This window comes from Ambystoma mexicanum, chromosome 5q (assembly GCF_040938575.1).
Source record: "Ambystoma mexicanum isolate Mex_15411 chromosome 5q, UKY_AmexF1_1, whole genome shotgun sequence".
Taxonomy (NCBI): domain Eukaryota; kingdom Metazoa; phylum Chordata; class Amphibia; order Caudata; family Ambystomatidae; genus Ambystoma; species Ambystoma mexicanum.
Window position 1 is genome coordinate 1,195,672,232 of NC_090933.1, and position 26,334 is coordinate 1,195,698,565.

Consider the following 26,334-nt stretch of genomic DNA (forward strand, 5'->3'; position numbering starts at 1 on the left):
TCACAATCGTTGAATTTTTCCTCCACAGAGGATAAAGTTTTGCTCGCATAGGAGATTACTTTATTGACCTTGTCATGCTTTTGGTATAATACTGCCGTCAAGCACGTATTAGAAAACCCTGTCTCCAGGAAGAACTCCTTGTTTCTGACAGGGTAAGCTAGGCAAGGCGCTTGTGAGAGGCTTCTTTTGAGTCGTCTTCCTGCCTCGGATTGTTCTGGACCCCATTCCCACTTGACCCCCCCCCCCCTTCAAAAGATGAATCAGGGGTCTGGTGATCTCTGCATAGCCCTCAATGAACTTTCTGCTGTAATTAGTCAGTCCAAGGAGGCTCCTTAGTTCCCGCAGAGTTGTGGGATCCTTCAGTTTCTGGAGTGCTTCCACTTTCTTTTCTTGGGGACAGAGACCCTGGGGAGTAATTCCATGCCCCAAGAAATTAACACAGGTTCTACACTACTGTGCTTTCTGAAAGGAAAGTTTTGCTCCGGCGGCCCTCAACTGTGTCAGAGCATAACGGATCTCCGCTGGAAAATCACCTCATCGCCTCTGAAGTCACAAGTCACATCTTCCTTACCATAAGGGCAAGAAGTGTACACCAGGAAGTTCCCCTCCATGCCGGGTAAAGATCCTGTCTGGTGTTGTACTGTCATCACTGCCACTGTCAAAACAGTCCTTGGGGATCGGTCCTAACAGTTCATTTCCTAAATCGATGGAGAAATGTCGGTCATCAACCGCCATTCGAATAATGGTGCCTGCGGCTAGAGTAATACCCTTTAAGTCGCTGTTATCCACCTCTATTGGAATGGTGTCATGTTCTATGTTGACTAATGGTGTTGGGTTTACCCCTAACCCTTGCTGTTGAAGGAAAGCATTTAGATGAATATAAGCATCAGGGTTTTTCAATTTTTGTCCTCTTAACTTTCACTTCCAGGGAGAATGGTCGGGTCCTTTCTGGAATGGTGACTTCCTCTTTAAATCTGAATTTCAACTGCATAAGGTAGCAATTGAGCTGACCTAAATGCTTTCTCTTGCTCATCAAAGCCCCTGGGATTATCCGCTAATCGGGACCAAGCTTTGAAGTTCATTAGGTCCAAACTAATGGCAAAACGATTGAGAATGTCACTGCCTAAGTAAAAGGCAGCAGTGACGTCTCGCACGACCCAACAATTATGGACTATGCTCTTGTTGCCAATGGAGATTTTGAGCATACACCTGCTTGGCAGGAGATGTTTGGAATTTGGTGTTTCCAGGTCCATTTCCCATTTGTCTATCAGTTTGAATGTGGGAATGGCTGGATTTTTGGGAGTTGCCGGAACATGGCTTCGCTGATGAAGCTCTTAGCGTTGTTCACACATACTCGAGCGAGAACAGAGTCCTTCCCATCATTTAACTGAACAGGGATGAACAACTTCTCTCCAATTTGCTAAATATCAGCCAGGCTCTGAGCTGATTTCACATCTTTCTGGACTATAGGAGTGGGAGTGTCTGATTGTGGATTGGTAAAGAATTTCAGAGTGTTTCCTTCCAGTGTGGAATACCACCTTAAACTGGAAGGAAGGTTGATTTTCAGAAATAGAGAGGACCCCCATCACCAGTCTGTTGTCTTACTGCTATTACTGTCACATCCTGAATTTGGTTGTTCTGGAAGTGAAATTCTACTTGGTCAGATTTTTGTTCAACCATGTGCCAGGTGCCATTTAAACTGACATGGTTGACACACTGTTTTAATTTTATTGGTCGGCTAGTCTGAGTCCAGAGGACCTTGTTTACACAATCTATTAGGGGTGACAACCTTCTCAGGAGGTAATTCCCTAGTAAACAAGGGGTGCCCTCTGGAGTCACTACTATGACCGGGTGTTTCACCTTGTATAGCCCAATTTTGATGTCCAAATCTGCAGTCCCCTAGACAGGAATTTCCTTCCCGTCAAAGTTCTGCAGTTGTCCAGGAAGAGAGGTGAGAGGAATACGGTAATTCTCCCCGCTTCCTACATTTAGTGCATCAAAGGCCCTTCTGGACAGAAGGGTAGCTTGGGATCCAGTGTCCAACAGCGCCAAAATTGTACCCTGCCCCTGTACTTGTAACGGGGCATATCATCTTCCCTCCTTCTCCTCAAGGGGGCACAGATAATGCACATTTTTGGACAACTGGTGGGATAACCTTCTGGTTTTAGACAGAGAGATAAGAGATTTGGGCAGAATTCTGTGAAGAGACAGGGGAATCTGAAAGAAAAGGTTGGCAACTGGAAATGGTTTCGGGTTCTGGGCCGCCCCCCCTTTTTGGAGGCAGTCATCAGGATGGGTTTGACCCATGGGATTTTGGTATTGTTGGTTCTGGGATAGAATGATGGGCGGCGACAGCTCAATCCCCACATCTACCCAGTCTATTGATTCGGTTTTAGGTTCCCCTGGTTCCGGTTCTGGGCCGCCCCCCGCTCTTTGGAGGCAGTCACCCGGATTGGTTTGAACCAGGGAAGTTTGGTTTTGTTGGTTCTGGGATAGGATGATGGGCGGCGACAGCTCAATCCCCACATCTACCCAGTCTGGATTGGAATCTCTTGGGACCCATTTTTCCTTGGGAGGAGTTCCCCCATCTCTGAAGGAGAAGATCCTTTTCCCAGCATCCTCTGAGGATCCGACTCCCTCAAATTGGAAGACCTGTACCTCCTCCACAAAGTGGGTCTGTTTGGGTCCTTTGTTTCTCCTACCTCCTCTCTGCTCCCTGGGTGGCAGACTTTCAGGGGTAGGAGATTTTGTTTCCGGTTCCTGGGTTTTCAGGGGCTGTTTACAAGTGGGGAAGGAAGCTTCCTCCAAGGCTTTACCCCCCCCTTCCTCTTGTGCCTCCTCCCTGGGAACCAGTGGGTTATCGAGGTGCTGCTCCCGTCATTGTTCTGGAGCACCAGGTCCAGAGTTTGGGGCATTCTGCGCTGGCATTCTCATCTGAGGGTTCTGTTGTGCCCTCAGCATGTGACCCAGATCCCGTGCCATGTTTTGGACCTGGCGCTAAAGTTGTGAAACCCGCTCAGGCTGATAGAGGGTTCTATTTTCTCCTCTGGGCTGATCCCAGGAAGGGTAGCTATCCCTTCTCTGGTAATACCCCGGGGTGGGAAGATTTGGATACCCCTCCACCCTTGTCCTCCCCCCTCCCGGATTAGGTTGTCTGGGCTCAGGGAATTGGGGAAAGAAGGATGAATGGTTTTGTGGTTGGCAATTGGGTGGATACCTGGGAAAAAAGTTCTGCCCAGTGTTTGGTGAATTTCTGCCCTCCTGGGGGGAAGTTGGGAGGGAAGTTCCCCGGGTTAGGTGCTTGGCTGGACTCCCCCCCCCCCCCCCTTGGGCTGGAGGAGTCCACACATGCCCCAGGATGGGTCGGTTTCCCTTGTACCGGGGTCTTACATAGTCAGGGGGGCGGAGGACCCCATTTGTGGGACTACCTCCTTGACCCCCTGTCTGTGACTGGCCCGAGGGCATCTGGGCTGTGAATTATTTGGTGCAGGCAGGTTTTTAGGTCCCCCCATCTCCAAATCTAAAAACGGGGGCAACCTTTACCTCTGCCACCTTGGCAACAGCAGGGGTGCTGTTGGTTTAGTTTTTCTTTGGCTGATTCTTGTTTTCCACCAGTTTCTGCACCTCATAGATGCGGGTGGCTTGCTCAATGACCCAGTCTAAAGATCTTTTCTCGTGAAAATCTCTCACGAGCTGGGTCATTATGTATTTGGAGAGAGCATGTAAAAATGTGTTGATGAATTCTCTGCTGTCCGTGCATACCCTTCTGGTGGTCTGCGCAAAGGCACGCTTCAATTCTTGCACAAATTCTTGTGGGGCCTGATCCTCCCCACATTGCAAATTGTAGGCTGCCTTGCGAGCCTCTTGGGTATTCCGGTGAACAGAAAAATGTTTCAAGATGGCCGCCCTATACGTGGACCATCTTGATGGTTTTGGTCCTCCAGCCCCGCAAAGAAACTGGAGTATTCTGGGGAGAATGTCCATTTGACGTACTGGATGCAGCTACTGCTGTCCTTCAAATGGAAGGTCTCCATCATTTACTCAAAGAGCTCCAAGTGTTCCCACACAGAATACTTGGAGTTCCTGTGATAAGGCGTGATGACACTCCTGATTGCCTTAATCTGTTTTAAGGGGTCCTTAAGCAAGGCCCTTTTTGCCTTATTGGCCTTTTTGGTTCGGGTAACCCTGGTCCATTCATCATCCGACTCAGAAGCACTGCTCCCAGAGGTGCCCGTCTGATCTTCCAGGTTTTTCCGGATTCTGCGAGCCTGGGAATGGCTGGCAGAATGTGGGGACCTGGTCTCCTGTGTCCTGTGACGCTCAGAGGAGTCTTCAGATCCCTCCTTGCTACCAGGATTTGCTGGGTACCCCCCCCCCCCCCACTGACCTAACTGGGCAGAGGTTTTCAGGATGCCCTTAGTGGGCCTACTCTCCTGGAGTTCCCCACTAAATTGCACTGTGCTTGGGTGCCCATACCCGGATGCCCGCCCATCCATTCCTGGGTGGTACTGGCCTATGAGCCCCATCCTTTTGGCTGGATAGTAAACTGCCATCCCTGTGACCCTGTGCTCCCGTGCGCCAGGGGACATGAGGGTGGCAGAGTCCAGGGACTGGGAGAGATGAAGGCCTCTGGTACTAGGGCTCCTGAGGTTATGCTCCGGTGTTTCCCTTTCCCAGCGAACTTCATCTCTGTCAGCCCCTGCTCCCTGTTGCAATGCAAGAGCCTGCGCTTTCAGTTCCTCAGTTAAGGCCTTACTAGACTATCAGTCTCTCCTGCATGGCTACCTGTTGCTGGAGCCTATCATTGTGCTGACAGAGAGACTCATTCTCTCTCTGTGCCTCCTGATTGGTCCTGGAGTACTGGGCCAGTCTTTGCTGCAGGAGGGTTACCTCCCGAGTCCCATCCCTACTGGCCTGCTCCTTTCTTGCCAGAGCATCTTCCACCCTCCTGGTGTGCTCTAGCAAGTCGTGATGCTCTTTTTGGAGGTCACCCAGCCCCTGGAGGGCCAGGTGATTTTCTTCCATTTTCCTTTTTAAGTGGCAGACTTCCGTGGCCAAGGTATCCCTTTCCTGAGTAAGAGCCTGCATCTGTGCCGCCAGGTCGTCCCTCTGCCGTTGAAGGGCACCAGCTTTCTGGCGCTCTTCATCAAACTCTGCCTGGGTCTCCAGGTCTTTCAAAATCATTTTGTTGTTTTCCTCTTTCTCTCTGTCTAGTTGGATTTGCATGGTGGCTACCTGCTCTGTGCATGCCCTGTTGAAATTGATCTGTTGCTCCAGCTTTTTCTGGCACTGCAGTAAGGAGTCCAAACTGTCTTGGTACTCCTTCTGCAAAGCCAGGATTCTGGTATCCTGGTCAGGGCTAAATAAGCATAAGATGCATTTTGGTTAATGCATGGCTTCTACACTAAGTGGGCACGGCTTCTACACTAAGTGGGCACGTGTCAGCCAAGTTACCTATCAGGAGACTACGCCTTTTCACTGGGATACTGCAATCAGAATGGAAAATGCCTTATAAGAACATGTGCATGATGGCAACAAACGTGAACCTTGCATGTACAAATGAAGCCAATTGGAACTATAAGATTACTGGGCTTGGTGGTGTAAGAACGATTCCGAGAGCCACATATAATCAATGGCATATATTGTGAACATTAAAGTAAACATTTAAAGTTGCAAACTATTAGCCAGCCATAAAATCGCTTACAACCTCAATTAAGAACACACACAGAACAGTATTTCTTACTTGCCAAAAGTATTACTAGCAAATGGTTAGTGACAAGTGCACATTTTGCACCCAGTTATTTGCAGTCTTCAAGATGCAACGCAAAACATTTTTGTAAATGCTTATTTCACATTTAAGTTAGGATATGTTAACTGATACTTATACTGTACATTTCACCACCGTAGTGTTCTTACAGTGCCTGACCTTGTCTGGGAGGAGGCCTACTGTGAGCTTGCCAGGGTGTCTCCAGACACTGTCTGTGGATAAAAAGGTAGCGGAGGTAAAGAGGGGGAATCAAAAGAAACCGGTTCAGTGTAGAACACAGTAAGGGAGTATGTTTGTAACAGTGGAGGCAGGATAGCTCAGGGGCAATGCGTTTGTCTTGGGAGCAAGACAACATAGCACAACACAGGTTCGAATCACGATCCCGCGCTTAGAAACCACTCGCTGGTATTAAGCGCATTATAAAAGTATAATTATAGTAGTATTGTGTGTTTTTTTTAACTGTGATTACAGGTCAGTGTGTGCAAAGGTTTCAGGGGCGTCCAGCTCATTTTGAAGAAAAGTTTCAGGTGATGGCAATTTCACCACCAGAAGATGCAGGATAATCGATGCATGTGGTGTGTGGCTGCAGGATGGGCTTTTTGCATGTGGTTTAGCAGGCCTTTGTAGTTTGAAGGCTTGCACCAATTTATTTTCTTAGAGACAATCCCTGTACTCCGGGAGAGTGCTGGGTTTGCCAAGCCAGCTGAACAGATATCTCTGCTCCAAGAGTTATAGGTTCAAATAAGTGTGCGCGGGGAAAATATGGGGTAAGTGAAGAGCTGCAACAAAAAGGGTAGAAATGTCCCCATAGAGAAGAGCTGCAACAAAAAGGGTAGAAATGTCCCCATAGAGAAGAGCTGCAACAAAAAGGGTAGAAATGCCCCCATAGAGAAGAGCTGCAACCAAAAGGGTATAAAAGTCCCCATAGAGATGGGCTGAAACAAGGCAGGAACGCATGTTTGGAATCCCAAATGGTAAGTGCCGCTCTTCAATTATGCCGTATAGTGTGATGTGTTATATATATATATAATGTCATGTCTAGGAACACAGCCATGTACAGTACTAGTTCCACCTTGGCCCATATACCTACACTGGTTTTCTAATTGTAAAGGGTATATGAATGAATTCAGCAAGGGTTAGACTGATCCACACACATACGCCGCAAGCGCAATTATCCAAGCTATTTTGTTTGTTTCAGGCCTTTGATCTGGATGTTACGGTTTTCTGCAACAGGCGTAGTAAAAAGCCACGACCCTCTTGACTAGGATCGAAACAGATCATGTGGAAATCCTGTGAAGCAGACATCAACAATGCCTACAAAGAATGAAAGTTGATGTATACAAAAGTGTTATTATTTCTGCGCCTTTTCAAATAGCTCACACTGTAGTACAAGTCAATGGGGAAGCAGGATGTCGTTTTCATTTTTGCACATCCTATCACATCACACAATGGCAATAGAATGCACCTTACAGTATGCCCTGTACAGGCAGCCAGGCTTCAAAATGCGCGCTTGCCACCAAATTGCCACTCCAATTCCAACAGCCCCTTGGAATGGAGTGCTACGCGCATTTGGCAAAACGAAGCAGCAAGTGACTTTTTAAGCCTGCTCGTAGCTTGCAACTAGAACTGATTAGACATGCGCAATTTTAACTTAACCTTAAATTGTTTGTATGATGAAAATTTACTTTTTCGAAATGTTAGGTGTGGTAAATCAAAGTGTTACTTCTATTAATTAAACATAGCGGTGGTTACATTCTTGCTTGATTGCTAGCAAAGACTAATTTCCCATGACTGCTATTGTACATTTGTCCTTCATTTTGAGAGAATAATGGAATTGAAGACACTCCAAAGCCTGTATCAATGAAATGCAACTCAGAATAGTGTTTGTGTTGCACACAAACACGGATGCAGCGTGCAGTGAGTGAGCAGGCAAAATAACACATGCAATGTCCACTTTGCTTTAACCAATTCTAGCCTTGATCAAGGTGTATCGGAAAAAACGTGGCAAACAACGATTCATGCAGTGTGAAATAAAAATGCTTTCATTCAGACCCAAAAGTAAAGTGCTTCAGAATGTAAAATACCGATGTATACAGTATTAAAATAGGAAACGGCAGAGTGGTGTGAGAGTGGCCAGTCTGTGACAGTCCCTCTCAGTCCTGCAGTCTTTCTACTGTGAGTACTACTGTTTTGGCGGCTTTTTCTACAAAGGCTACTGTTTGTAGCAAAGCGGAGTGATGCGAGAGTGGGCAGTCTGAGGCAGTCTAATGGCAGCTGGGACAGATGGCCGCGAACCTCTGGAATCCAGACTTAATACATCTTGCCGTGATGAGGAGCCCTCTGACAACGTCCCCTCAAACTCTTCCACAGTGACACCTCCCACAAACAAGCACACTATACCCCAAGTTGGCATCCTAGCCATTGCAGGCTCTCTAAAGCAGCCGGGAGGCACGTTAGAGAATCTTCCCTCTGAAAGAGCGCTGGTTGCTAAACAAACACTGCAGCCGCATATGCAAATGCAAAAATAAAAAACTGCCAAAGGGCTGGTTTCAGCCCACGTTCGGACTCACCATGCCAGCTGACATTGCTTGCACCGTGGATCAGATGGCGGGGCCCCTGGAGAGACGCCGGAATGTGCGAGGCACCCAGGAGACCTGGGAGAAAGTGGACCCCTGGCACCCTTGCCCTTCCTCGTGGAAGGTATGGAGGAGCCGTCCCTCGAAGGAGGGAGGCCACCCATGCTGGGGGCCATGGGGGACTGTGGGCGGGCAAACCAGGCACTCAAGCCTCTGCCTTGGAAGGGCTAGAGTCGGCAGAGGAGCTGACCCGGACCGAAGCTCCCAGAAATCAGATCTCCGACGCTCAAATCAGCGAGCCCGGGGCGGCTACGACCTTAAACTTGCTGGAAGCTGGTGCATCCGCCCCTCAGTGCCATCTGGCGACCGCAGAAGATAATGCAATGGCACTCGTAATAACAAATGCACAGATTCATGATCCACCGGCATCCACACCTGCCACACAGCCGGGCCAGCCTGCTTTGACCTCACATACTGGCTCAAGACAAGCACCGGACCCAGAGGATGACCCCAAGGGTGAAGCTCTGCCACACGGCCATATTCCAGTCACTTATGAGCCTTTACCAAACTCAAACCTCGAATGAAGAATGGAGGAATGAAGTAAGGAAAGAGGGAGCCAGGCAAGGCCCTCCAACTCGCCACCCGCATGGCATTCCTTTCCGCTTGATTACTAAAATATTTGATCTCCCGACTGCAAACAAGCGATCATCTACAAAAAAGCCTAATAAAAAGGGCCCCTTGCCAAACCCATCTACAAGCACGCGCCTAGAAAACTCCTTGAAACATCTTTTTCAAAGGCAAGCTAAAAGAAAACAAAATGGGCTAGGTGAAATTTCGGACGCTGACCTACTGGAAGCACTTCTCGAACCCTTGTTTACTCACTCAATACCTCATTCAACGAGTGAACCTAGCACTTCGGATCAAGCCCCTCCACCAACGGCAAAAGAGCAAGGAAGAGAAGCTACTAACTTCATGCCAGCGGTTCTACTACCTATCTCTGAGACACAGGGGGGCCGGGTCCAGCTAACTCCTCCACTGTCAAAACTGGCCCCACAACCAGAGCTCTCTCTTGCGGACTCATCGTCCCATCATATTGACCAAGCCAGCCGATATCCATCTGGAAGCCCTGTACCTCAAGCACAGACTGGCTTCATAGGTCTCAACAATACCTACAGGTCCAGTGCACAAAAGCAATTTTTGACCTCACGGCTTCTTAACCTCACCGATTCAAACTCATGGCCAGAGAAAGATTGATAACGTCCCCATCTGTACTATGGCTCCTGCTTCTAGTTTCATCCAAGGGCCAACTAAAAGGAAGGAGCAAGACCGAGAATCTCTTGTGGAAACACCTCCCTTGTCCGCTGTACCTCATCACAATTCCCAACAAATTCCACGGCCGTGGCCGCCAACATCACCACCAAGATTCTCTGCTAACAGAAGACTAAGTGACGCATCTTATAACAACCCGAAAGGACACTCCTTCCAAGAAAATTGACACGTGCATCATGTCTTCAGTGACTATCGCATTATCACCATTTTGCAAGTATGAGACGATCAACGACTCTTTAAAAGATCATACATCCATCTTTGAAATGATGAACTCAAAACTCATTTATCTGGAAGGCTATATCAATGCCCTGGAGGGACGGAGAAACGATCCAGTGTTACTCACCACTCCGAAACAGCCCGAAGATGTGGAGGGGTGACCTTGGAGATGATGGTGGTACAAGAATCGATATTCAGCCTTCCATCCCAGCTCCCCTGAGTACAAGACTCAGGCTTCCTCAAAGAGGGGCTCTTTTCTACAATGTACCTCTCTGCTGTTTCAGTTGGGACAGACAGAGGTGTCAATTGAATAAAAGAGCAGGGAGAACACACACCGCCAATACCAATGCTGCAAAGGAATACGAAGATATTAGACAGTGTTGAATTTAAGGCAAGTAATCAGAACAGTTGTATTAAATGGGAAACTACCTAGGTAAGTATTGGAGTGGAGCTTCCCCGGGGTGGAAATACAAAAAATATAACACAATGAGTGGGAATATTCTAAAGAGCCTTCTAAAGTATCAATCCCAACTATATATCGAACTGGTAACAACTAACCTGAATAAGGATATTTTGAGGAAAATAATCCAGGAAACAGAAGACAATGAAAGGAGAAATTAACAAACAGGAATGTTAGTATAGGGAAGTAGCCCCGAATGGCACGAGGGTCGCACTAGTGCCGGGTTGGTGCAGTTTCAGCCGAGCGTTTATATGCACTTGAATATAAGTTCACAAGTCACTCAATGTCCCAGAATCCAACAGAAGCCCGAAGTGTAACATCCAGGCACCATGCCCCACACGTGCCGACCCGATTGCTCTGAGACCTCCAGTGATATCAGGAAAACCTTGAATCAAGGGACAATGGTGGACTCAAGCTCTCAAACAGAAGCACAAGAAAAGCTTTGGACGGATGCCCTCCAGACTGATTGCAGAACAAGACCAAAATCCTCCTCCAATCGCTCTGCGGGCAACACCAGCTCATCTTCAACCAGACCTGACCCACCGTCTCACAAATCCAGAGATAACTACATGATGTGCTTGGACGATACGCCCTCACCTAAGGAAAACAAAGGAGCAAGGCTGACTCAGGAAAAGAAATAACACAAACGGCTCCGGTGGTGGTCAACAGCAACATCTTGACTACGGAAAGCAAGACTCGGGCCTCTTCTCCACAGGTGTGCCTCAAAACGGCCCCTATGTTCAAGCCAGTTGCACCTCCACAGAAAACCGAAAAATCATCCGAGGGCGTTCCTCAACACAAAAACCTAATACCTGTTGCGGAAGACACAGATCCAAAAGAACCCTTAAGGCAGCAGAAACCGTCCAAACTCAATCCTCATTCTCCCAAATCGATAAATGACTTTCTCAATCACAAGGAGCTGATGGACCCAAGTCAACATCTTGACGCAAGCAATGACAGTCAGCCAGAAGCGGCTGCCCTCCACTCTCCTAGTGAGACGCCCTTCCTCCAAACTGTCACCTGAGACCTCTCAAGCTTCTGTTCGTTGAGCGACTGCTTCAAAGACTTGCGGAATAACCCTGGGTCTCGACCCATCAAGCATAGCGAAGATCTCACACAACATGGCCCTCTGCCAGACCCATCAGTTCAACGGACAGTGACCAAATACACTTCGAGGGTCCACACACAAAGACAATCATAACTCTCGGACAAGGCTGCCAATAACACCCATATTCAGCACAAGCAACCTCACCATGATAATTAAGCACAATCGAGATTCTCTTATAAAACTCAACAGCAGAAGCTCTCTAACCAAGAGCATCATAAGCACAGGCTGAGCCCTTCCTTCAAATTGCGCCAACGCACAGGCAACCAATAATTAGTGCTAAATAGACGCACAGTGATGAACTCGATTCATAGCATCTCAGCTTTAAGAGAAATTAAATCAGAAGACTTCAAAACAGTGGAACCATCCCAAGAAGGGCAAAAGGCCTCCTCTTTTCTCTACACTACATCTGACGGAGTGGACACTCTGCTGGCAAAGGCAATGGACGTGATGTACAAACAAGGATTCGAATTAACACCTCTCAAACCAGATAGAAATTAGCACACAGACCTTAAGGACCGAGGCATGGACTCTACGCAAACCGACTCTCAAAATCTTGAATCGTTGCCAAGAGAAGGGCCAAACTCAGGGTCCTCGTCAGGCTATAGATCGGACGCAGCTCAGTCATCTTCCCAAAGGGAAGACCCAACACCCCGTTCAAAAACATCACCCAATACCTAGCAGGGTACCAGGGGAGGAAAAGAAGATGGCCCCCTGCAGACCAGATCTTCAGTCCCAAACATGGTCTTGGCTCCCGAAAGCCCTTTCAACTCGCCTTCACAAATAGCCACCATCGCATGCCACCACTTCTACAGATCCTCAGTTACTTTCCTTAGCCAGCTGGAATACAAGGGGGTTCCTTCACCTAACATCCCCAGGCGACATCAACCTAGGGGGATACGACATTTTGTGTTTACAAGAGCTGTGGCTGTTACAAAACCAACGCTTGATGAGTTTGAAATTGCTTTCTCAGAGGCACTGACAGGGGAAAAAGGCAGGCCTTCTTCGGGATTGATAATCGCAGTTCAGATGGGTAGCGGCTTACAAATAGTTAAGACCATCTTGAAGTCCCCATTCATCCTAGCGGTTTTCATCTCATGGCTACACAAAGAGGTTGGCGCAGAATATTTTACGCACACATACCTGCTGGTTATGACCATCTACTGGAACCCCAAGGCAATCCAAAGTGACTCACTGTTCGACCTAGTAACAAGCACGCTGGACTCCGTATACTTAGAGCTGGGAGCTTGCAAGGTCATTATTTGTGGAGACCTTAACATCAAATGCTCTATGTATCCACCAGATCCTACTGAGTCTTCACTTTACGAAGCTTGCCTACGGGGAAAGGAGTGGTCTAAGGTAATGACATCAAGACAACTTTACAATACAGCAACTACGCTACCCGATACTACCAATACATCAACATGGAAGTGTGGTCTGGCTTACTCCACCATTGATTACATCTTTGCCTCGCAGCTTCTTCTTGCTCGGTTGACTGAATTCAGTGTTTAACAGACAACTCAAAGCGACCACAACCTTCTGCTTATAATATGGTCATCAGTAAAACCACCGAACACACACTACCTGGGAGTGGTCGAACCGGAATGCAAGGGAAACCGGTTAAGGGTCACCCGGGTGAACATCCGAGATATCACAGTCTCTTATGGAAACAGTGGAAACTACCTCGAAGTGGAGTATAGACCGCTCCTGGAACCCTACAGATCCGTCATTACCGGTGCAAACGATTCCAACTCGGAACCTCCGTTTCATACACACACTCTCGACGCCTTGTTGGTGGCGAAGCGCAACATTCTCCGCAGAGCCAAATGAACTGCTGCACGACACAACACAACTACCAACAGAACCTACGCAAATGAGGCGACAAGAACTTACAAAAACTGGTTAAGATCATACCGGCTTGCTCTCTACCAAAAAGATTCCGAGGCCATATTGGAGCAAATCAAGAACAGTAACTCTGGAGACTTCTAGAAGCTGATTAACCCACAGAGCAAAGCCACAGATCCGGTGCTGTCAAACAGTATTCCGGAGTCAACATGGATACATTTTTATTCAACACTGTTTAGCTCCCCAGACGCACTTCCTCTAGCTGCTCCACCAGCAGCATCTGTTCCCTGGGTCAACCTCCATGAGAAAACTGACATATTACTATCGATAACCAAGTTGAAGAATTCAAGGGAACAAGGGTGTGGCGGCCTCGCCAACACAAACTTAAAATATGCTCCAGAAGAGTGGGCAAACCTACTAAGCATGATCTTCAAAAGATGCTCGACACACAGCAGGATCCCGCCTACTTGGACTTCAGCGGTGATCATTCCGATATTCAAAAAAGGAAGAAAAGACGACCCAAGGAATTTTCGCCCAGTGGCTCTACTTGATGTCATAGGGAAGGTTTATGGCTCCTTACTCCTGGAACACCTCAATTAATGGGCACAAAAAATCACCCTGCGACGACCCTCTACAATGCGGGTTTAAAAAGGGAATAGGAACCAGCATCAACATCTTCCTATTCAGCATACTAAAATCAAAGAACATGGAAGGTAATCAGAAACTATACCTAGCATTCATAGACCTTACCCAGGCTTTTTACTTAGTTAACAGAAGAAAACTTTGGGAAAAATTAAGCAACTGGAAATGTCCACCGGAGATCCTGGGCCCGCTACAAGCCTTACATGCCTCCACCACGGTCCAGGTCCGGCTGAACTCAAGAGGGCTGCTTTCTGCAGTGATACCAACCACCCGAGTGGTCAAACAGGGCTGCCCTCTCGCACCGGCCCTTTTTCTGGTGTATTTTGGGGACTATAAAGAAACAAATGCCGTGACACGATCTTTTCCCCCAGTAATGGGCAACATGAAAGGTCCAAGACTCTTGTACGCTGATGATCTCATACAACTTCACCAGACCCCAATTGGTTTACACAACGTCAGCTGGCTTCCTTAACTAAATACACTGAAGACAACGATCTGGAAGTTAAACAAAAAATGAAGATCATGGTCTTTGAAAAAAGGAGTAGAAAAAGATGCAAACCCTCATGGTTTTTGGCTGGAGAAAAAGTGGAACTGGTCTCAGAATTCAAATATCTCGGGGTGTTGATCGACTCTACAAGCAAAGATTTAGCAATGCAATTACATCTCCACGCTAAAATGAGAAATCTCATCTCACAGGCCAAAGTCTTAAACACGAAATATGGCTGTTTCTCTCTGATGCCCCTACTCAAATTCTATCGGGGGGAAAGTGATCCCTACAATCACCTATGGAACAGACGCCATGCCCTCTCTGCCTGACAACTTATGGCCCAGATTGGAGAGCCTTTTCTGGCGTTCAGTCCTGAACCTTTCGACTTCTACACCTTTAGCACTGATCAGAAGGGAACTTTCACTCTCGTCCCTGGCATCAATAATATTGAGAGCTTCTATTATGCTATACCGGAAGATCAAGGACCCATTCTCTCCAATAATTTTCTCCATGGTACATGAGGAGATGAACACAGGCAAATGCAAATTGTTGACCACCTGGCAGACTAAATGCAAACTATATCTAGAAGTCTGTGGCAGCTCCACTGAAGAACTGGTGTGTAATCCTATAAAAAAAAACCAAAAAACGCTTAGATGAAATGGACTGGATAAATACGTTAGAGAAGGCAGCTGCTTATAAATTGACCCAGCATCTGCCCTCAACGACCAGAAAATTGAACGAAGTGCAACCATTTCTCATAAGGCACCCAAACAGAAAAACACGCTCAACACTTCTTCGCGCCACGCTGAATCTATTGCCCACAAATGATATCCTGCGCATAAGACGCCTCTGTGCGACTAACAGCTGCCGCTTCTGAAAATCTAACGAAACCATTGAAACGCTCAGGCATCTTCTCCTATCATGTCCAGGCACATCTCCACACAACTCCCTATTTGCTTCATCACTTGGAGAACGCTTACTTGACAGATGAGGCTCTCTGGTGGGAACGATTAGGGTGCCTCAGACCTTCATGGATGATAGCAGCTACCAGAATCTTGGACTTAATCTTTAAAGACAAAGCAAGGGAGCCCTTGGCAGAAATTTTAGTGTCTGCATCAACTTTTCGAAGGGTCTGTTCTTTCTCTTTTCTTCAATTTCTGATTTATTGTGTTGAAACTACTGAATTTTTCTCACTTCTTTCTCTTTCTTCTTCTTCTTGCTTTCTACGTTCACTCTGCTTTTAGTTTCATCTTCTCCATTTATTGTTTTTGATTCTATGCCTATCTTGTAAAAATCACTTGAGTGATTAAGACTCGTAATAAAAAAAATATATAGGAAACTGCAATACTGCAGGCACTTTTCCTCCCAGACACTTTAATTCCAACTCAAAAACTGTCCATGACTGCTCGTGGTCATTCAAGTCAAACGCTGTATTGAACATAATACACTTATCGTTGAGCAACTATGCAGTGAGAGGGTTCAAGAGCTCACGGCTACCCTTTCTGTAGCTCTGTTAGCTAAATTGTGCTTCCTATGGAACGGAACTCATTATGCTAGTCTTAATATTTGCTCACACCCATGGTAATAACTCAACCAGTTGAAATATATCATTTGGCATCAGGGAGAATGTTAAATTAAATAAACATTGACAAAGCCAATATCGTGTTCTTGTGTACCAGGTATTGCCATTTTATAACGTGTACCTGCAACAACTTGTTCTGCCACAGTAATGTGACATACATATAACGGCCATTGCCATTTCTATTTTAGGCAATACAAATACCCAAGTATTCACCCCATTAGCAGGGATTTCCCTCAAGGGCCAAGGTAGTCGCATCATTGGCCGGGTACTATGAAAAGGAGCAAGGAAGTGAAAAAATGTCTTCATGGCGATATCTCCCGTTATTATCATGGTAATATCTCCTGTTATTCATTAAGGCAACACCTTGCTCGCCTCTCAGAGAGCAGGCCATCCAGAGCACTCCATGGTGTGTACATCCTTATGCAAAACATGACTTTGCATGCGGAAGGATACACACCATGGAAGGTCTCATAACTTTACTATTGCAGTCAGTTTCCCCACCCTCCTCATAACTTTTGATAATTGTTGACAGCTCCAGCTATCAGCCAAAACTATATAAACTATAGGAAAGCCATTTTAGATATGGGTAGAAAGCATGCTACTTGCATCAGACAGTTTAATAGACAACACGATGACTAGGTAATGAGAAGGAGACTCAAAGGAAGTGTATGTCAGGGCGTCCTGAAAGATAATTTTCCCAGAACAGAAATTGCTTGCTTGTAGCACTCGTCTGAGTTCATGGAGAGTGAACTAGCACATCATACAAAAAGCCCAGTGCTTGTTTCAGACTTCAACAGTAAAATCATGCACATAAAAGTGGAGTAGGAAATGCTTTTTTTGAGGAATGAAAGTCAGATACACTTTCGTCCTGAGCAGAGAGGCGGAAAAGAGCGGGTAGGTTACTGTATCATTACTGTCCTTATCAATTGTTTCGGTTTGTTTCGTACCTTCCAGAATGTGTCACTGTGTTCAATTCAAATAATGTAAAAAAAACCTTTGAAAAATAAAAATAAATGCATCTCTTGGACAGTATTTGTTACTTTACCTTGCCAGATTTTTAAACTGTGTCCCGAATTATTAAATTCTACGCCAACCCTTTACAAATTAAGATACATTTGTGGAACTATTCTTCAGGCTCACGAATATTAAATAATATTACATATTATATTGCTGTGCTCTAAATAGTACAAGTTGTAGGGAAAACTAATACAAATGGAACTCTTCACGCAAGGTGCTGGGATGGTGCCTTATAGCCATGTGCTTTTAACAACTTCATAACATTTCCTTATATAATATACCATACAAAGGGTGCAGAATCGCAAAAGGACATTTTCTTGTATGCATAAACAATCTAATTATGCAACTCAATTATAAGTATATTAAAATACGTTTTTTGAAAAAGAATATAATATACAGTTATTCAAAGTAAAAAATCTCAAAATACATATACATCAAAGTAGTGCATTCAGCTCCCTTTATCGGTTTATCGGACTTCCTTTCTTAGATAAATACTCACAAAAGGGGACAGCCACAGTCTGTGCCATAAAATCATTAGATATAAATTATCAGTGCAAACATTAGCTTATTTTGGATACAGGAGTAAGAAAACGGATACTCATCTCCACTTCATCAGGGCAGAAGGACAGTTACTATTTGCCAGACGATCCTGGTCCTTCCCAAGTGGCAACCCAAGAATGTAAGCGGGAGGAGACTAAAACAGAGCCTAGTCAGTGCCCAGTGTGAAATCAGATACACAGAAGAAAAGAGAAAAGACTAAGTACCTTCATGTGAGATCAATTGATAATGTAAAATCTTATAGTCTTTGGCAGTACCAGCCTAGATAATAATCCCCAATTGTGACACCCCATTTCACAGTTAACCGATTTATTGCAGTCTTTGACTCATTTATTAAACCACATATTTGTGCCTTGAACACCTGCTAAGCATTTTTAAACATACCTGCACTAGGGGATCTCCTTAGCAAAGGGATGTGACATGATCTAGTTTAAAATAATGCTGGACAATGCAGCTTTTGTGTTGGAGCGAGATAACCACAATTCTATGACAGAGAAATCAGAAAAATGCCTAATTAAAAGATATACTATATAGCCTGGGGTACAAGTTGGGAACCGCAAGATCCTACGGCAAAATTGCTTTTATTTCCCCATAGCTGTATAGATACCCATTATAATTGGAACTGACTGACATCTAACAACTTTTCCAAATGTATTTACAGCACGAATGCTTTGCAACACTTTCTGACAGTAGTACTCATGTTCAAAGCCCTTTACATTTTTGAAAAGGTCACTCCCAGGTGAGAGAAAAAGTTTCTCAGAGATTGTTTCATCTGACCGAATCGTATTAGTAAACCTATTTAGTTGTATTAACTTTTAGATATAGAGGGGCCATAAACTGCATGTATATAGCTATCAACTTTGGAAGGGAGAGTGACGGGACAGGGGGGGGGGAGGACTGGCAATAAGGGTCAGGTCATTGCCAACACCAGGACGGATTTCTTTTTAATACCAAAGCAGGGTACATATACTAGACCTTCCAATAGGACATTTTGTAAATTGTTGGTCGGTAAGAAAAAAGTAGGGGTGCCAACACGCACCCTTACCATACACCTCTATCCTCATGGAACCATGAGGTACAGTCTCCAGTGCACCCAACTCTAACTGTGGCCCTGGTACTTCTATGAACTTCCAGCCCTAATCATAATTTTGCGGGAGACCCTGTTGACGAAGGACCTTGCAGAGCCTTAACTTATTGACAGTCAAAAAATGTGGAAAAGGTCCATAAAAGGCACATATACAAATTCCTCCTTAAAATATACAGAGTTGGCAAGAATCAAGTTAAGATTTAAAACTTGATTTGCAGTGCCTAGTCCGTCTCGAAAGGCAAGTTGTGAGTCTGATAAGATACTGTTTCTCTCGACCCAATCATTTAGATGAAACAGTAAGGTACAAGCGAAAATCTAGAACGTGCTGTCGAAAAGGGATTTAGGTTGTTAGGTGGAGCAAGGGGCATGGTTACCTTTTTTTATAGATCATAAACAGAGAATCCATTCAAGAGCTCGGAAATGTGTTTACGTCCAACATAACATTGAGAACATAAAAACAGAATTGCAGACCAAAAATATGGGTTATATTTATAAAGATTCGAAGGGACACAAATCCATCAAGTCCTGGGGCTTTACCAGCCTTTTGTATCTGAATGACCACGAATACAAAATACCACTAAAAGCTCACAGTGGGATTACTAGGTCCAGCGACAGTGGCAAAGTTACAATAAGGAACTAGACCTTTCAGGCATTCAAGTAGCCTTTTTCAATCTCTCTGCACAAATCAGGGGGCGTTTCTGCGCATTTATACGCGCATCACAAATTTACAAACAAGATGCGCTTTTAATTGTACAGAAAATGTAGGCAACCATATGAGCCTTGAATAGGCACAAGTGGGGGTGATAGAGTACCTATGCATGACATGTCATGCAATTTTCTTCTTAAGTGCGACAGCAAAAGGTATGTACCGCTTCTGTCTCACTTGCATTTCTGTTCCTCAAACGGGATAGAAATGTGTTTTCTTTTTGGGGTTGCATTTTCACAGTGGCAGGGCACCTAAGGGCTCATTACAGTGAAAAGCGCTGGGACCCTGTTGAACATTGTCGGGATATTGCTTCCAACACAAACTTATTCAAGGCGGATGGCCAGCGCACCATTTGCGCTACAGCTCAGCCCCATGGGCATGAGTAGGTCACCTTTGAGTATAAGGTAACCTGTTCATTTCCAAAAATGTGTTCTCTAAAAATGGCAGATCATCTGCTCCATTTTTAGATGCCCCATTTTTTAAGGATCTGTGCCAAAATGTACATTTTTTAAATGTTTTCAATTGTCCCACTACGAGAGGGAAAAGAAAGAATAGATGTGGAGTGAGAGGCAAGAAAGCAGAGGGAGAGCAGTGGGTCAGAGGGAGAAGTGGTGGGCAAAAGAGCAGAGAGGAAGCAGTGGGCCATAAATCATGAGGGAGCAGAGATACAGAAAGTAGAGGGAACTTGCGCTCAGGGGGAGTACCGGGACAATAAGCAGAGAGCGAGCGGTTGGCCAGAAAGAGGCTGTGAGCTGCACATTGGGAGAAAGGATGAGGGAAGAGTGTGACCGAATGGGAGAAAGGATGCAAAATGCAGAAGTACCACAAAACAATGAAGGTCGGTATATTGCGAGAGGAATTGGGGAGCGTAAGGTGTGTGTTGGGAGTATGGCAAATTGTGACTTACAGTATGACAGCACACAAATGTGTATGACGGAGTGAGGGGTTCAGGAATGCAAGTTGTGATGGGGAATTAGTGGGACGTGTGGGGTGCGTTGGTGAAAGGTGTGTGGGCGATTGGAGAACATAGAAGGGGAACATTTTCAGCATTACAACTTATAACATTCAATACAGTTAATATTAAATGGGCATGCACATTAAAACAGAAACCTGGCCAAAACAAACACTATTGCTCCCAAGCCAGAGACATCTGGGACTCTTCCTATTAAACTGATACAAAAAAGTACACATAATGACACCCTGGCTCTCTTGTAGCCTTTCACAATGCCTCTTTCCTGCAAAGTGCTAATCTTACACTATCCATTTAATAAAAAATGTGATGCAAAAATGCCACAATAAATAAAAGGTTTGTGCCTCAAAAATGGCCATTTCATGCTGCAAAATTTTCCATTTAATGCCGCAACATCCTGGAGGGTCTGATTATTGGCCTTGATGGAGGTACAATATGGACCAAAGTGTATACAAATAATATATACACTGAATTTACTTAGTCTACAGCTAGCCAAATATAAAGAAATGCATTGCTGTCTGTACTGGTCTCAGCAGATCCGTTAAAGAGTACGGTGAGTTCAGACCAATAATCTGAAAGCCAATATCTTTCGATTGTATTTTATTTATTTATTTATTTATTTATTTATACTGGTCTCAGCAGATCCATTAAAGGGCAAGGTGAGTCCAGACCAGTAATCTGAAAGCCAATATCTTTCGATTGTATTTTATTTATTTATTTATTTATACTGGTCTCAGCCGATCCATTAAAGGGCAAGGTGAGTTCAGACCAGTAATCTGAAAGCCAATATCTTTCGATTGTATTTTATTTATTTATTTATTTATTTGAAGCCTGGGCTTGGCTCAAGAGCACAGGAGCATGGTAAAGAGAATTGATATCCTGCGTTTAGATTGGCATCAGGACGCAGTACTGTGCATTGTGGTCTGTGCGTCGGGCTCTGCAACTTGAGGCCATCTGCTACACTCATTCCTTTCATCCTACAAAAAACCCATTAAGGGAACTGTTCCAACTGCGATAAAGGCCCACTCAGGAAAAATGGAAAGAAAAACACCGATTCACACATTGAAAGATGTTCAGTTTCACGGTGTGGAATTTTGTCATGGGCATCGCGTGATCACTCTCCAGTGCTTCTTCACTGGATTCTGGCTTCCACATAGCAATGGATCACAAAATATGGTTCCATTTGTATTTGGCCTTTCTGAACTCAAACTCAGCCATAAAATACATGTGTGCATGGCTATTAGATGACTAAAATCAATACAAATGCAAACCCGTGTACACTTTATACTCGCACCATAGTGCAGATCACATCTTTTCGAAGTTACAGAGATGAAGATGGACTATCGAGAAAACTATTAGAATCAGAAGAACATGCCCACATAAGACTAAACATAAGCTATTCATATTTATAAAATGACCTACTTTTAGTTACTTTGTCATCTTACACGTTACAGAAGTGTGTAACAGGCCTTAAAGAAGGGAACATTTCAGATTAAAAGTTATGGAAGAAATATGAATTTGAGTCCAAAACTGAACAGAACCACCCCTTGTCACATGTACAAGTATGTTGTGGTAATCAAACATGAGGATTTTGTCTCTGGGTGTGTCAAGGAACCAATGGGAAGCTTCCACCAATCAAAAATGATGTCAGAGGACACTGTGTGGGGAAACCTAGACTAGCTCAAACCCATGGAAAGAAGAGTGAGCGCTCTGCGAGTCTGGGAAGGCTGCAGATGGGGGAATCCTGCCCGGGTGGATCAGTGCCGAAGTGGGATAATACTGTGGGATGATGGAATGACTCCTCATGGGGCTGTCCAGAATAAGCCTGATGCAGGACTTTGCCTAATAAGACCAGACTCCATGAGAAGGAACACAGAGGTCAGAATGCATTTCTTACTGGGTGAACCTGCCTTGAGCTGTGAGATGCCATGCCGGTTCTGTGAATGAAGGTAAACACTGAAGTGAGTATCAAAGCCCAAATGCAATTATATGCATGCCCTATTTTTCTGCTAGGCCACTGAAGGGGTCGGATGCCAGTGAAGTCACTGGGTAAACTGGTTACAAATAGGAGGTGTAGGGTATTTTCAGTCCCAGGATAGAAGTGAACTCCATCGGCCTAAGATGCTGGCTAAAAGGCAGAAAGATGGAAAACTCACTGGACCTTGTGTTCAAGTGACAAGGCCAAAAGGCTACAGGTCTACTTCCCACTACATGTGACAGCTGCACTAAAGTGCAGCTTTGCCAAAACAGAGAGCTGCCATGGAGAAGCCTGCGCATTCTGTAGCTTGGATTGGACATATTAAAGATGATACCCCATTGCCAGAGTCATTCAAAGGCACCATATAATGCATGATTTAGAGGCAAGCGTCATGTAAATAAAAATGAAGAATTTAAAAGCACTATGTTCTGTTCATGAGAACCGAAATAGACCTGTGTTTAAGCAAAGGCAAATCTTCCCCATTAGCTCACAAAGGTCAAACATTCCTTCACCTCTCCATTTGGTCAAACCCCTTTGAAGTTCAGCAGAGACAGGAAGGGGACAGAGCTTGGGCATGGGATGAGGTTTAGTGGGGTGGAATGACAACCACTGAGTAAACAAAACTGCAGCCCATGGATCTTGAACTTTCTAAAACGTTGAAAATTTAATTCAGTTTGTGGTGAGATCGTGGGCTGGCTGAGAATTTAACATGCAACAGGAGATAACATTATCCCAAAGGGGGCAGAGTTATAACCCGTTGAATAAGGAAATAAGGAAACAAACATTCAGGTCATTAGCCTTGGAAGAAAGTTGAGAGGTTTTATTGCAGACTAGCCTAACAGGAGTTACGATAATTGATAGAGATGGTTCATACGTTTCGGAGAACACATGAAGAGCGCTATCCATTGATAGGACTCCCCTCAAAATTCAATTTAGGGAACCAAAGTTATAAGCTAAACTATGATTGTTGTTCCCCAGAAAAAGTTACAGATCGGAGAGCCAGGTATCTTGTATCTTATGGAATCAAATACATGCCTTTTCAATATCAGGATCCCAACTAATTCTTTCTGGAGAAATCACAAAAATGTGACATTCACGCAAGCATCCACCTGCGTGACACCAGACACAGTTTGTTGTGATCGGTATGATCGGAGCAATTTAGACATATATGGGTTGTGACCATTGGTGGAAAATTGGAGAAAAGTGCATGTTGAAGAGTTTTAACTTCGTATTCGTGTTGTTCAGAAATGCAATTTCAGATGGGTGGAGCAGGAACTCCCAGATATTAGGCCTGGAGACCTGATTACCAATCCGTGGGAAAGGGCTAGGCCTTGTTGAGAGGGATGAGCAATTAAAGCCCAATGCGAACCATTAGCCAATGAGCTGGCACATCCTAATTTAGATATGTTGGGGGTGTGACTATGAGTGTTTAAATTGATTCCCTGTTAGCCAAAAGAACACAGGCGATCGCATGGGAAATTCAAAAGTGTCTGATACCGCTCCAAGAGCTAATGATATAGATGTTAAAGTAAATGTGGATAACCTAATACTCTTGTGCTAACCCCAAAAAACTCCTAAAGGTGGGGGGTGCATTTAAAAACTGAATTCCAAACTGTTCAATATTCCACGCAGCCTGCATTAAAGGAATGGTTCGGTCATAATTTGTTATTGTCCCTACGGGTCGGCCATGTGTTTTTAAGCCTAAGTCGCTCAATTTTAGAAAAATTTCCTATGGACCTTACCCGAGTTTTCGTTCATTAAACGCACGCGAAAGCAGGCATCAGGGCGCTGCCATTTTGTGATAATCCTATCACTTGGCGCATCGCCCTGGCTGACCTGCTTTTGCGGCACTAAATCATATCCCCGCCCATGAGCCTGTCATCAGCAGACGCGTACCGCCCATTTCACAATGCAAAAGCACGTCACGTGTCAACATTCGCTGCGCTTCAGCTAATGGCGTGTTGCCATGGAAATGGCAGGACGCCTCTTTCCTCAATAAGTATAAACAGACCGTTTCACAACACACAGCAATAGATTTTCGATTTCATTCCTCTCTGTGTGTTACTTTGAGTATTCTGTGACTCTGGTGCTCTGGTCAGCCACCTTCGTTGCTTGTAGCCCGTGTGAACAGATACCAGTACCACCGCTATAAATTATTTTAGTTTGTTTAACACACAATGGCTACAATAATGCCCTACATGTACGAGCCCGAGTATACCGAGGTGGAACTACTGGAAAGGGAAACACGCGAAAACGATGGGTCTTTGGACGGCAGTTGGGAGGACGATTCTGGACCTAGTCGCATGGACGGTGTTTCCACCTGGTGCACATGCAATCGGTGCAAGCTAATGCCAACCGAGGATGAGAACTGCTGCTGCTGTGAAAACTCGAGATGCGTGGCCTACATTTCGGAAGGCGAGCCACGACTGCAATGCATCACCGAGCTGCCAGACTTCATGGCAGCCTGCCTCACACGGTCCGTGTTGAGGATAATGATGGTGCTTATGCACGAACTTCGCGCAACTGTTCGTCCTCGTAATCCGAGTAACGAGTAAGTATACTCTGCTTGTCATGCCACTCCCATTTCATGGTCTTCTACTATTTCCAAAATTACATATACATATCATTGTAACGCATGAAAGTCGTTCAATAGTGTGCAGTGTCTAGATAGCATTTGTCAGAGCAGAATGCCATTAGTTACAAGAATTGTAATTGACAACATACGTTTATTAAACTTATCTTGGTCATTTAAAAACAGTTTGTTTCATTCCTTTTCACAGGTGGTACAGGCTGGTGGCCTATCGTGTCCTTTACATGGTGGCTTCACGGGAGGCTTGGACACCGCGTTCGAAGAGTAATACCCGCCTGTGCCGTTCGTGCCATAAGAGAAACTTTCCCAAGTGACAGCAGTCAGTACAGGGGATTTTCTCTCGCTGTGCTGCAACCTGACCTGTACAATGTGTAAAGTCTTGTATTTTTGTGTCATCAAAATAAGATACAAAATAAAACACCACATATATTTTAACAGTGGTTGTTTCGATTTTTTAAATGAAAGAATTGTGTCTCCATTCAAGGATGGACGTCAGACATCTGTGCTCCGAATGGGTGAAGGTCAGGTCGCTGTGAAGCAGGGTGGTCACTATCTAAGCTAACATAATATATTCTCAATAATGCATGCACTAAATAACACTTGTTCAAAGTCTTTCAGTCGGTTATGTCTCTATAAAAGTCACACATATCTATACTGTCAATTAACATTGGATTATCCAGGCTTTAGGTTAAGGGTCTTGGCCACTATATTACACTGTTTGAAGTGTGGGTCTGTGCTCACAAGAATCTCCGGTATGTGGCATTTGATAGGCAACGATATACAGCAGTAGGGGTCTAATGTTAGTTGGGGATCTGCTAGGTGGGCATCATGGCGTGGTCAGTGGTCTGGCACATGAATAGAATACCTTGCAGGGACACAGGGTCAGAATGGCAGCAAGTTTCCACTGGCAAGGGTGCGTGGCCAGGGACACGTTTGAGAAGATGAATGAGCTATGTGCTTAGTTCAGGCTGGTTCACATACAGGACAGTGATCTCAGAGGAAGAGTGATGTGTTACATTAGCTGTTGCAAATACCTCTGGAGTTTTCCAGTCAGAGTGGGAACGAGGGTGGGGGCCATGTGCTCTGCGCAGTGAGGCCTGGTCACCAAGATGGAGTGGAAAGGGGTTACAAAAATGGATGCCCCGTGTCCTGCTCAGTGGTCCCATCTACGCGAATATCAACCAAAGTTAACATCACATAAGGGCAAGGGGTGAACCTACTACTGGAGGCACTTGGTCCGAGTTTCTACTGAGAAGTAAAGGATGAGAGAGGCCTGATGGCCCCTCGCTCCCACACACTTGCCTGCACGCCCACCGGCCCATCCATCCCACCCCCTTCTATCAAAGGCGGTTCGCACCCGGGGATGAGCGCTGGCATGGGGGGCTGTCACGGGCGCAAACGGCCAAGGTGCCAAACAGC

The 26,334-nt window shown here is 45.2% G+C and overlaps 1 protein-coding gene across 17 annotated transcripts in view; it reads right to left on the reverse strand.

Moving 5' to 3' along the window:
- The window catches only part of PTK2 (protein tyrosine kinase 2), a 1,463,565-nt gene that overhangs the window by 1,159,579 nt on the left and 277,652 nt on the right, over nucleotides 1-26,334 (reverse strand). Inside the window, exon 1 of one of the 17 annotated variants that reach the window (XM_069621704.1) lies at nucleotides 8,338-8,357. The exons of the other annotated variants lie outside the window; for them this stretch is intronic. The gene's annotated coding sequence lies outside the window, so the exon portion shown is untranslated. Of the gene's footprint in view, nucleotides 1-8,337; nucleotides 8,358-26,334 lie in introns of those variants that run through there. 17 annotated transcript variants of the gene reach the window in all.